At 46.0% G+C, this 13894-nt stretch overlaps 1 long non-coding RNA gene across 1 annotated transcript; it reads right to left on the bottom strand.

The window, feature by feature from the left end:
- Positions 1–750: 750 nt before the first annotated feature.
- Positions 751–5401, bottom strand: LOC146762979 (uncharacterized). Its single transcript, XR_014952678.1, has 2 exons — positions 1825–5401; positions 751–1539 (listed from the first exon to the last, which is right to left on the bottom strand). It is a non-coding gene; the product is annotated as an uncharacterized LOC146762979 (long non-coding RNA).
- Between the last annotated feature and the right edge of the window lie 8493 nt (positions 5402–13894).

Raw genomic sequence — 13894 nt, 5'->3', positions numbered from 1 at the left:
AAAAAGGTCTTCACCAGTGGATGGCAAAGTAGAGTCAACTGACAGACTTGGGAAGGCACCAGGGATATATAAGGAAGATGTTTGAATATGTATGACTGTTTATGAATATATATTTGGCTGATGCAACGCCAGGGGTATAAAAGGTGGAGCCGCCATTTTGTGGACGAGCCTCTGGTGGTCAGCCACACTCCCAGCGCTGTCCCTTTTGCTTTGAGAATTTTTTATTAGTTATCAATAAAGCTTTTATAACTCATTCCCACTTGGGGTCTGAGTCATTTATAACATCTACCAACTGCGCCTTCTTTTCAGACACACTAAGTTCCTGTTTAGCAAGAAAATTAAGCAGCTTCTGAGACAGTGTGAAAATTTAGCAGGGTTGTCCTGGTTTGTAAGATAAGCTTGTATTCTATTTGCCATCTGTTGGAGGTTGGGCAGGTTTGTTATCCCTTCCAAGAACAATGGTTTTCTCTGAAGAGGTAATGGTTTGTTAATGGGCCATTGACTGACTCACTGCAGGGCTGGTAAAGGTAATACCATCCCATTGTGAGATGCTCCACCCAGAGGGGGAAGCCAAGCACTCTTTTATTGTATAAAGTGGTACCTTTTGGGGGACAGAGCAGCTCTCGCTTTGCGGGATTTCCCAGATGTCATGGTTTGACACTGGCACAATGCCAGTGCCCCCATGAAAATGTGATCCCTACCTGGAATGCTGTGAAGTGGAATCTAGAATAGAGCAAAGCAGGCCCAAGCTTGATAACAGGAAAAAAACTTTATTAAACTACCACTACAAAAGAAAAGAGGAAACTAAAGAAGGGAAAAAAAAACCACACAAAGATCCAAATGAAAACCTTGCAAAACATTCCTCCCCCCCACCACCCAACTCCAACAAACCACAGTGAGACACAATCTGGACCCCAATCAGGTTTCCACCCTTCAAACAACCGATACTCAGTCCATCGAGGGAACAGAGTCTCTCCTGTGCCACAGACCCCCCAAGAAACACAGCTCCACATCCTGTGTTTCCATGTCACACATGGCACCGCCCGGAGAAAAAAGTTTGCCATGGTGACCCTTCTCTCCTTTCCATGCACAGTGCTCTCACCACCAATGCATGGATGGTCAGACTGCCTTTAGGATTTTTCCTTTCAAGGATGCCCTGCCAAGAGGGGAGAAAACAACAGTTCAGTTTTTCATTGTTTGGGACCACAGTCCCCCCCATTTTCCCCTGGGGCCGAGGGCTCAAGAACAGAGATCTTCTTCTCTTCTCTTTCCTTTCCAGGGCAAGGGGGCGCCACCACAAACCCCCTAACCTTTTCTCTGTTCACTCCACTTTTGTCTTTTTCCCAGCTGAAGCAGGTCTCTTGACTCACTGGCATCCTCCCAAAACACAGTCCCTCTTGACGGAGAAGATTTGGTTCAGGTTGTGGCTAACACGGAAAAGTCCAGCCAAAAGCCACTCCTTGTCCCTTTCCCATCCAGAATTCCTCCTTCCAACATCCCATCCCAGGGTCCAAGGTGTCCCTCTTCCTCTCTTTCAAACTGAGGAGGGGAAAAGAAAATTCACAAAGCTTTCATTTCTCGAGGAAAGGGTTAAAAGTCCGAACTCCCAGGATGGCTCGATGCCCAGACATCCAGCAACTCCCACACAACTGGGCACCTTGCAGCAGCTCCCCCCGCTCCTCCTTCCTTGCGGCTTTCTCTCTCCCTCTCGGGAGAGGAACTCTGGGGGGGGAAATGGAGACATCCCAGATTTCTTCCACCCTTCCATCTGCAGGGGCCAGCCCGGTTCCAGTCCTTTCACCAACCTTCGGGCTTTCGGCCTACCTTTCTCAGGCCATGGGGGCTTCCCCTCCCCCACCCAGCTCGTGGCTGGGGGGGGGAAGGTCTGCACTGCACGCTGACCGGAACCAAAGAGAGCGAGTTCCCCTGGGAATTCTGCTTTCAACCCCTCTGTGTTCTCAGAGGCGTGTCTACTTTCAATTGGTCAATATCTAAATTGACCTCTTCCTTCCGGAAAAAATTATCTTTCCGTGTCAAACCACGACACCAGAGAAGCAGCTCCTTCGGCAGGACTCCCGAGAGAAGCGGCTCCTTCAGCAGGATTCCCAGAGAAGCAGCTCCTTCAGCGGGATTCCCAGAGAAGCGGCTGGAGCGCGGTGAGGTGGCGGCGGCGGAGCTCAGAGGCAGCCCCGGCGCAGAGGAAGACCGGCCCAACTGCCACCAGATCTTCAGAGAAAACTATACCCTTCTAAAGATCACCACTTCAGCTGCAATTCATCAGCCACTGCAAGAGGAGCAGCTATCATTTCAACCGGACTGCTACCAACACCCCGAATCCTCAGGTTGTGGACTTTATCACTAGTTTTGTTTGTACCTATTGCATTTGCCTTTTTAAATTGTTATCTAGTTTTCTCCTAGTTAAGAATTGTTACTCCCATTCCCATATCTTTGCCTGAGAGCCTTTTAATTTAAAAATCCTAGTAATTCGGAGGGAGGGGGTTTACCTTCTCCATTGCACAGGAGGCTTTTGCCCTCCTTCACAGACCCCTGTCTTGTCAAACCAAGACAAGGGTAGAAATCCATTTGGATTTAGGTGAAATGTGCCGCTTTGAGCTTGCTAAATATGCTGTTTAGTCTGGTAACTGCAGCACTAGCAAAATTACCCCAGAATGCAAATTTCCACACTAAAAAGATAAGAGATAAGAAAGACTCCTCGGACCTTGAAACAGACAGGGCAGAGTGACCCAGGAGTTCTTTCTGTACTTTCTGACAAAAACTGAGTACAAGTGTAACTAGCTGTAAGTGTAACATGAAATCAGCAGAATGAATATGCATTAACCTATTGTGAAATTCTATGAATATGGAAATTAGTTAAGGGTAATAAAAAAGGATTGGTAGTTCTCAGAGGTATGCATGTCCATTGAAGGGCAATGAGTCCCCACATGCATCCACATCTCTGTGAATAAACATACCGTTCCCCACAAATCTTTATTGGAATTGTGGGGTTTTGATTTTTCTCCACGTTTCACTTCACAGTAGCCTATTCAACCACCTTTTCTTGTTCTTCTGATAAAACCAATTCATCCACATACTGCAACAACCTGACTCCTGAGGGTGGAGTAAACTCTCTTAATATTTTCTGCAAGGCTTGCCCAAACAAAACTGGTGACTGTATGTCCCTGCAGGAGCACTGTCCATGTCAATTGTTTTTTTACCATCTTCCCTGGAGCTGTCCACACTTCTGGGTTTATTTCAGCATAAGCCTTCTCAGATATTTTGCAGTTACCACGGTGTTAGCCTCTGTATCATTTTTTACAATACTAATTTGCATTCCCACTTTAGCTATCAAATCCCTTCCCAGAAAATTTCAATCACAATAAGGAACAAACAGGAATTCATGCATTTCAAACCTATCCCCACATCTACTAACAGCAGTTGAATAAAACGCACCCACTTATCCTTTCCACTCACCCCTTGAATAATCAATGATCTTTTTGACAATTTTCCCCCTTTAGACATAAAATTCAAGGTGGATCGAGAGGCCCCTGTGTCTATCAGAAAACACACCTCCTCTCGATCTGGACCCACCTTAAAAGTTAGCAAGGGCTCCAGTGTGGTGGGTCCCTGGTATAATGGGAACCCCTGACACCCCTAGCAATACATCTCCATTATCCTCTGGGCTTCCTCCTCTTGAGGGTCCAGTTGTCTCTGTGGACAGTCCCGCTTCCAGTGTCCCTCTGCCCTGCAGATAGCACACTGATTCCTTCCCAACCTCTGATTGGGTTGGCTCTCCCCAGGTGAGGAGGGAATGTTTTTGCCACTTCCTTGTGGCCGACCCCGTCCCTTCTATCCTGAGGGACCCCTTGGGTCCTGAGGTTTATCTCTCTGGGGCTGTAAAAACCCTTTGCCTTTGCTTTCACCTTTTCCTCATCCCTTCTTACATACACTTGCTGTATCTTTCTAACCAGTTCATCCAGGGACTTATTCTGTTCTTTCTCTAGTCCCCCCTGCTACTGCCTGTGGGTACTCATTTTCTCACAGCTCAAAACCATTCATTTTCCCAGTGAACCAAACAAAATCTTTAAAAGAAAATCTTAATCCTTCCACGTACAATTTCCCAGATAGGTCTTCCTCCTCCTTGTGCTTACTCTCTTTATCACACAGCACATACTAGAGCCAGTCTCTGTCCTGCTGCAGGGTGAAAACACAGCTCCTCCCCTGGCTCTCCTGGCAGACACAGCTGGCAGCATCTCAGATGGCTGAGGCGTCCTGCAGCCTCATGGGGACCGATGGCCACTGACGCCTCTGCCCCAGTGGTGGTGGGGGTCAGGAACTGCCTGGTGCTAAGCCCCAGATGCCCCACAGCCCCCACAGACCCCACAGGCCCCCAGCCCATGCTCCCGCTCCCACACTTCTGTGACTAGTCCTGCCACTCTTTGCCTCAACAATATCTCTCTACATTCTCCTTCAGCTAATTTTTCTCAATGTATCAACACTATTTGTCCATCTCCTATTGTCAAGACTCCTTCGCGACTCTCCTTATTGCCCCCTCGGACATGGATTGTCGACACTCCTCAGCTTTCCCTTATTGCCCCCTTTGGACATCTGTGTCTTTCATTACCCCTGGGAGAATGCGTAAACCAACTCCACATTCTTCCAAGGGATTCTTCAGAGATCTTTTGGGGTCATAATCCCTTTTGCCAGGGCCCCTTCCCAGCTTTGCCTTTGCAACCCTCCATGGGTGCCCTGTTTTACCTGTGCTATCCTCCATGGGTGCCCTCTCAAGTTAGTGAAACGTAAACTTTAAGGAATTTAGAGATTTTAGAGGAGCTAAGATTTTAGTTAGAAATAAGCCTTACTAGAGTTAATTAAAATAATAATAATAAATGAGTAGGCCTTGATGAAGTAAGGAGTTAGTAGTTAACTAATAATTGACTGCTTGTCAGCACAATGTTTAGTTAGCTGGGTTTATAATGAAGAATATAGAAACTGACAAATAGCTTTTAGGAACATAAGACAATTGTGGGCCTCCTCTGTTCTGAAACCAATTGAAGACAAGGAATGGGAGTTCTACCAAGAGTTCATTTGTCATATTTGCATTGAAAAGGTAGAAAGGTCAGAACGAGGAAGACTTCATTTACTTCCTCATTATGGGACCCCTCCCCATGAAAGGGACCACCGACCCATTTCAAGGAACAAACTACGCATGCTTAATAGTTTTTGGAGTAATTAGCATACGAAGCGGGGAATGGGATGTACCAAAATTATGAATATGTATTTGTATTTTGTGTATTCAATACTTGTATGGATAAAAAGACTCTGTAATCACCTGGAAGGTGTGGTGTGTATTTGGGAGCTATCCTGCACGCTGCCCGGTGTTGAATAAACATACACTTTCTAATTTTAAACTGTTAGAGAGTTTTTGTCCGTCACGGTTGGATATCGGTACTAGATCAATATCCATATTTTTTTCAATAAATCATTAGAGATCCCATTTCACTCACCCGTGAGATTTTCAGTGGTCATTCCCTGTGGACTCTTCACGGACCCCCTTGGTCCATCACTCATCTGTGTCCTGGACAGTCTCAGGACTCCAATGTATTGCCTGGTGCCAGCCGCCACCAAGGGGAGCTGATCACTGAAACTAGGTGAGGTGTGACTTCAGCTCTGCTCACTGTCTGCTGCCCCTGGATGGTGGAAATATCCCTGACAAGAGCCCCCAAATTGCCAGGAAAATTAATCCACAAACACCAGAGATTTATGTCCAAAAAGGAGACAGAGGAGTCCTGTAACTTTATTTGAATAAAGGGAGAGGCCATGGGGCATTTCCCCTGGGGTTTCTCAAATTTTTAGGGGACACAGCCTCCTTTTTATCCTAATTTCCCAGCCACATTTCCCTCTCTCTTTCCCCATTGGCTCAGGTACTTGAGAGATACAGACTTCCTGAAATGCCTAATACCTTAGACCTCTTCTAATGTGCATCTCCCCCTCCTTTCTTTTTCTTTGTGTCTCTGGTCTTTCTCTCTAAATCCACAAATTTTACACATCTTTGGGTGAGTGTTATGAATAACAAATATAGTTATTGGCTTTTGCATTTATGTATTAACTTTTGTTTTGCAAGTTATTATTGATCACAAAGATACTGATATAGTACAATTTGTAATTACTTTTAACTGCTTTTGATATAGTATAATGTGTCAGTTTATGTATGCACCGTATAGCTTTTATAAATAGTAGTGTAATATATGCTATCTTAGACCATGGCATAATAGAGACTGTGGGATGTTTAAATGCTTTTTCATGCAACTAACTCAGAAAATAGTGCAAAATAATTAGGTGATTTCTCACATTCAGGAACTATCTTATCTGAAAGACAAGATAACAGAGACGGAAACCAGAGCACCAAGAAAAGAAAAAATTATTGACCCTCGTTATCAGGGATTGAAAATATAACAAGATGGAACCACAAAAAGAAATAAAATAAAATCTAATCAACAATATGGCATGCAGACAAGTCAAAGGTTAAAACCAAATAGGAAAATTCCTAAAACATCTAAAATCACAAGAATGTTTGAATAATCCATGAAACTCATTAGTATGCATGTACCCCCTGTAATGTAACAGCATACAGAGAATATGGTTTTACATTAACGTGTGCTTTTGCCAAATAGCCAAGCATCTCAGCGCTGGATTTTATCCCTTAATAAACTTAAAAATTCTAAAGAGTGAACTTTGTCTTTCACATTGAGCAACAGTCTGTGTCAATTAGTGGAATTCCTATGGAATTTATGGTTCCACTCATTGCTTCTTTCACCTATCAATATGTTATGTGTAATATAGATAATTTGTGCTGGTAGAATGATATATAGGTAATGTTTTATATTATTAAGAAAAATGTATGAGTCGGCACTGGGAGGTTTGCCTCACATATGTTAAAATTGTCTCTGATAAGACCTCATTTACAAGTTAATACACATAGCCTGTGTGGAGATGGGTCATTTCTCAAGGTGATCCAGGAGCTCCGGAGCGATGATCGTCCCAGCAACGACCCAAGATTGGAATCATTGGAACCACCCAAAGGGATACATCTCAATACCATGTTCCAGTAACTCCATCAAGGATGTACATCGCTTCCCGGACACTGAATTGTTGAGGTCAACACAGAGAAAAGAGACTTTATGAATATGTGGGACTTTGAATGGAAAGAAAAGGCTGATTGCCAAAACCCCGGCCTTGAGCAAAATAAACCATATAAAAATTGCTTGCACAGAATGGGTGGTGTGAAACATAGGGGGACCCTCTGCTGTAGCAATCAGACCTGTGTCTCACCCAGTGCCGATCCTGGGCTTGGCACTGTCCTTTTTTTTTTGTGGCTGGCTCAGATAGATTTCAATTGCTAAATAAAATCAATTTTTATTTTTAATTCAGCTGGATTAATTTTTTATCTATAACAATCTTGGTGACCCCGACATGATCTGATTTGGGGTGTCCAGGGGCTCCCTGCCCTGGGTCTGGGTGGCGCCCTGCTGATTTCAGCAGCCCGACAGGATTGGGAGAGTCCCACAGAACCAATCAGATTCCAAACTAAAAGCCTTGAGCCACAATCAGAAAGGGATAAAAACAGGCCCAGAGCTCTTGGATACTCAGAGTTAGAACCTCTGAAGCTGTGGCAGCAATTTTTTTCACTCATAAAAATCTACATGCATGAAGAATCCATGCAGGAAAAGGAACTGTAAGTATCGCATGGTTGAGTGGGGTGTGATCGAGCGTGTGTGTGAGACGTGACACTGTCACGGGGCGAGAGTGAACCCCAAGATAGCAGTTCCACTATCCCACGAGGGAAGTGGTCAGTCACAGGGGAAGTGAATGAAACCGGGTTAACTCACATTACACGAAAAGCCTGCAACTCAGGGAGTTCAGGGGTTCGATCACGGGAGGATCAGGGAGGGAAGGTACATTCTCGGATACTCGAGAACTGGTAAACCTCTTCGATCCAGGACTTGGGAGTCCAGGGAAAAGGTAAGTGACCTCATTTCTTCCAGCCAAAAATCCACAGATTGGTTTACTGTGCAACTAGTAGGTTGGTAAGACTCGGTCAGGAAAAGACCGGTCCACACACTCGGCTAAACGGCCAGTTGGTTTTTGGAACTGCTTGTGAGATTCGACACAGAGATACGGTAAGAAGACTTTAAAATGGGACAAAAGAAAAGTAAGATCCAGGGAAAAACCCAAGGGAAAGGGGAAATCAGAGAAAGGGAAGAGGGATGGGTTGCCCAAGATCCCGAGGGAGAGCCCCTTGGGATGGATGCTAGAACATTGGGAGGATTGCCCTGCAAGGTGGAGAAAATCCAAGGAGAACATTATACATTACTCTGTGGAGGTATGGGGAGATATGGAAATGGGGAAACACATGTTCTGGCCCATATTTGGCATGTTTGATACAAGGATGTGCCAAGCCTTATCGGATTGTTTATACAAGGAAAGTGGGCTGGACAGTGAGGAAATGGACTACGCCAGATTGTGGGAATACGCCAGTGCAAGGCTATTCCCAGTCAAAACTTCTGGCAGTAAGGCAAGTCCGAGCGGAACCTGGGAGCCCCTGGAGAATCTTCCACCACTATATCAAGTCCCTCCTCCCCAAACACAAGCCCCTACACCTGCTCCCCCATCTCAACCCACATGGACACAGGCACTGCTACTTAATATACAGCCATCGGCTCCAGCGGTGCCAGACACACCAGGACATTCCCAGTCCCTCCCCCACACACAGCAGACAGACACTCACAGCTACACACTTCCCACTGGGGAAACCATGTCTCCTCCTGCCAGTAGAACTTGGAGTAAAATGAGGAGAGAGAATATTGATGACAGCAAGGAGGAAAGGGACAGACCCAACCTCTACCCCTTAAGGGAAGTACCAACCACTCCTGGAGTCATTGGGTTTGTAAACATCCCGATCAACACGGGGGATGTAAGAGCCTTTAAGAGGGAAATGGGAAAATTAATGGATGACCCTCTGGGGGTGGTGGAAAGGTTGGACAAATTTCTGAGGAACAGCATTTATTCATATGATGACATCACGGCTATAGTAAGATCATTGTTTAATGCTGAAGAACGGGATATGATACGGCAGGCTGCTATAAAGGATTGGGAATTCAGGAACCCCCAGGGAGGGAGTGGGGCTGAGAAGTGGACTCAACAGAGACCCTCATGGAATGCCCAGGTGGAGAAGGATAGGCTAAAAATGATCGAACTGAGAAAAATGATAATACAGGGTATCTGGGGGGCGGTACCAAAGGGACAAAAATATTAGCAAAGCACTGGGAGAATGCCAGGGGAGGGACGATACAGCCACTGAATGGTTGGAAAGACTTAGAAAGAGACTCCAAATGGATTCAGGGACAGACCCTAACTCTCCTGTGGGGGAAATTCTGTTAAAAACACAATTTGTTGCAAAGTCTTGGGAGGACATACGGGAAAAAACTGTAAAAAATAGAGAATTGGCAAGACAAAAGCCTGAAGGAGCTGTTAAGGGAAGCACAAAAGGTATACATGAGAAGGGATAAAGAAAAACAAAAGACACAAGCAAGGGTACTGGTGGCGGCAGTTAAGGAAGCTCAAAAACAGGAGCGAGCCTAAAACCCTGGGAAGCCAACACAAGCCCAGTGGCCTCAGGGAAAGCCGAGACCCTTGCAGAAGAAAAACAAACAGGTAAGTAGCCCTGAGTGCTTTTACTACAAACAGAGAGGGCACTTCAAAAGGGAGTGCAAAAAGAGGATGAAAGATTAAATGATTTTTCAAGAGGATTAGAGGTATCAGGGGCTCTATAATTTGGGGTCCAGAACAACTGGAGATCCCATGATAAAAGTAAAGGTCAGACCCCAAAAACAGGAACTGGTTTTCTTAGTTGATTCAGGAGCAGAGAGAACCATGGTTCAGCGACTGCCTCCTGGGTGCTCAAAAAGTAAGGATTCAATGGTGGTGATTGGGGCAAAAGGGGAACCCTTTAAGGTACCAGTTTTAAAGGATGTAGAAATAGAATCTGAGAATAAAATTTGTGTTGGAAATATCTTACTAGTAGAAGAAGCAGACTATAACTTACTGGGGAGGGATTTGATGGTAATACTGGGAATAAGCCTGATTGCAAAAGACTCACAGCTCATGGTAAGTCTATATAAATTAACTACTGAGGATAAGGAGAAAATCAATCCCAAGATCTGGCACACACAAGGGGAGGCGGGGAGGTTGGATATGGAACCAATACACATAAAAACTGAGAGACCGGAGGATCCCATTAGGATCAAACAATACCCCATTCCCTTGGAGGGATAGCTATAGAGAAGCTTCCACCGAGGCAGGATGACACTCAGGCTGCTGTATTTTGCAGAGGGTTTTATTGAGGGAAAAGCAAAGTTGGAGGTGTAGGGAGACACCCTCTCAGGAAGGGAGCGGGCTCTGAGCGCACGGTCCCGAGGGTGGGGTAAGGTATATAACAGCAATGGGATTGGAGGGTCGGGGTACAAATCAGCCAATAATGGACAGATACAGGGGAGGAGTAGGGATGACTGACAGGGTGAGAACCGATAGGGACAGGGGGGAAGGGGTGGCTAACAATAGGGAACCAATAAAGGCATAAAAAACAAGGAACATTCTAGAACAAAGGGATAGCTCAAACGATGATGGACATGAACAGGGATAAATGATTGGCATCGGGGGAGGCAGGAAAATTGCACAGAAGTGGTCTCCCAGGGCATCCCAGGTGGACTACCCCCGGGACCCCTCCCACATCCCCCATGTTTTTATTTACTAAATAAACATTTCCCAGAGTTTTAACTAGAATCCTTTTGAAGAGGGGAAGTGCAACTAAAATGATAATGATAATTACAAAAATCCATGAGAGTCCCTTTAGAATGGAGGCTGCCCACCCGGGGACACCCCACTGCGAGAACAGTCTATTTACGGGGTCCACAGCTAAAGTTTCTGTTTTGATGTCTTTCACTTCTGTCTGGATCCGCCGGATGTTGGCTTGAATGGAGGTGCTTCTTGATGACAGGTTGAAACAGCACAACCCCTCTAAGTCCTCACAGCTGTGGCCATGGGTGAGCAGCAGGAAATCAATCACTGCTCTATTTTGCAAGGTGGCATGCCTGATGGTCTGCTTGTCCGCCAATAGATTGGAAAGAGCGGCGGACGAGGGGTTGGCATGCTTGATAATCCAGCACTCCAGGTGAGAAAGCTCAGTGAGGGCCTTAGCAGCTGCATACCACGGGAGAAAGATGGAGGCAGCGACCCTCTTTGTCTTACCCCAGTTGTAAATTTCGGAATCGCAATTTGCATCAAATTGAGCATAGGATCTTTTTGCACAAGCCAATTGTCTCTCTTCCAATCCGGAATTTGTGTTTTATTCGAAGTAAGGGTAGCAAGCTTGCCAAGGCTGCATGGGCCCCCCTGGAGTCGAGAGGGGATTCCCAACCATACTCTGTCCCCACAGATAAGAAACATCCCCCTGGGCAACACCTTAGGGTGAATGGACGAGACTGAAACGACCTGGCTGGTGTAATTGCACCAGGTCTGACTGTTATATTTTTTGTTAAGTGGTGACACATCCTTTCTGTATGTATCCTTGGTCAAGTCAATTCCATGCCAATTTTGACTTGGCCTCCTGAAATAAAATTTAACACAATAAGTGGCTGTGGAGGACCCCAGCAGGTCCAATTCCTGGGGTTCCTCTTTACTATTTGGCAGGATTTGGGTCCACTCATCCCAGGCATTGACCGGGTTAGGTGTCTTACCCATGGTTCAGAGTAGGTCGGAGTTAGAGACAGGCCAATCATCGGCTACCAAGGGAACACCCACCAGGCATGTGGACAATGTATTGTCCACATTGCCCATGGCCAAGCAGAGATTGTCTTGCTGCAAGGACTTTGCCAGTGTGATCCAGACATTCTCCTTTGGCTGTGGCACAATCCAGCTGTCTGCCGCTTGCAGCCACAGGAGGATGGTAGTCATGGCGGCGAGCAGCTGGACGCAGTGGGGTGCTTTCAGTTGGAGCAGCCAGGTATATGTCGTCTGGGCAGCCATCATCATTCTACTGAAACAATAAAGAACGAATGTAAATAAAAGACATATGGCTCCCTCCCCTCCCAGCTCCCCCCTTAGGCTGAAGTAAAAAAAAATAATGTAGGGTTTTTAGGACTGAGGGGTAAAGGAGCGACGAGTAAGGTAAGAGGGCAGAGGGAATGGGACAGGAGGAGATGGGGTGTTGGGGAGTGTTTCTTCTATCACAGGTAGGTAGTGTCGTGTAATGAGGATGAGGGACACAATGTTCGGTCGGACCGCGTTCCTCTTTCTCTTTCTTCGGCGCCAGGCAACTGCGTTGTCCGGCGGTGATGATGCTGAGGTGTCTGGGTTGTGACGCGTTGGGGGGTCTGCCATGGTGGTGTCATTGAGGTACTGCTTAATGTACTTCCCTGGGATCCACTTGGGGCCCTGCTCTGTCGAGACACAAGCGTATCCTCTCCCCCATGTTATCAAAGGGTATGGGCCTTTGATGTTCTTGGATTCTGAGTCTCTTACCAGGACTGGTGGGTGCTCCTTTAAAAGTGCTCGTGAGTTATTGAAAAAATGCCTTAAAATAGGCGGATTCGGCTCCCCGTCAGTGCAATTTATGAAATTCAGCACGTAAAGTGCCTTACACAATCTCTCAACTGGGGTCATGGCAAGGGCCAAATCGTTCTATTTCTTTGTGTGAGTGCTCCACAATTGCTTGTCCCGTGGGGTTGTAGGGGATGCCTGTGACATGAGTAATTCCCTACTGTTGTAGGAAAGCATTAAAACGTCCTGAGGTAAGTCCGGGTCCATTATCAGTTTTGATGGCTTTTGGTACCCCTAAAGTAGCGAATGCCATAAAAAGATGTTTGATAGCATCCCTTGTTTTCTCCCCCGTGTGGAGGGATGCGAACACTGCCCCAGAGAATGTTTCAATGGACACATGCATATACTTGAGACATCCAAAGGGGTTATAATGAGTCACATCTGTCTGCCACAGCTCCAGTGCTCCTAGTCCCTGGGGGTTAACCCCCGTTGCCACAGATGGAAGGGCAAGGGACTGTCAGCTGGAGCAGGTGGCAAGAATGGCCTTTGCTTGTTCCCATGAGATCTTAAACTGCCTTGCGAGGGCAGGAGCGTTTTGGTGAAAAAAGGTGTGGCTGAGCCTCGCCTGTGCAAACACATCTGGGAGATTAGAGGAAAGTGCTGGTGCAGTCAATTGGATAGCCATGGCAAGCTGGTCAGCCATCCGGTTGCCTTTAGCAATGGGTCCTGGCAGATCAGTGTGAGCCCGGATGTGCATTATATGGTAGAATTGCTCTCAGTGGGAGATTAGCCAAATTAATTCTGAGAGCAAGTAAAATAATTTTTTATTTTTAATTTCTTTGAGCAGGGCATGTTCTTCCCGCTCTGCTATCCCGGCGACATAAGCTGAATCAGTCACCAGATTGAATGGTTTCTGGAATTTCTTAAACGCTTTCACGACAGCAGCAAGTTCTGCGATCTGGTGGGAACTCTCAACTATCTGGATGTCAGACTCCCACTTCTGACTATCTGGGTCCTTCCACGTGATCACCAATTTGTGGGATTTTCCCGACCCATTGGTGAACACTGTGAGAGCATCTTTGATGGGTGTTTTACTTTTAGAAGATTTTGGGGCCAAATAGAGCGTATCCTTGAACAACTTATGTTTAGGATAATAGATTGAAATCTGTCCGGGATAGCTGTCTAATGATATTTGTAAATTTTCATTTGTTTGTAACAAAGACTCCAATTGTTCTAAATATAGAGGGAGGTAAATGCACGCTGGATCACACCCTGCGAGGGTCCAGAGGTGTTGTCATGC

Source organism: Lonchura striata, chromosome W (assembly GCF_050655825.1).
Source record: "Lonchura striata isolate lonStrDom1 chromosome W, ASM5065582v1, whole genome shotgun sequence".
Taxonomy (NCBI): Eukaryota; Metazoa; Chordata; class Aves; order Passeriformes; family Estrildidae; genus Lonchura; species Lonchura striata.
The sequence above is the reverse complement of the archived record's forward strand: the minus strand, read 5'-3'. Positions and strand labels throughout refer to the sequence as shown.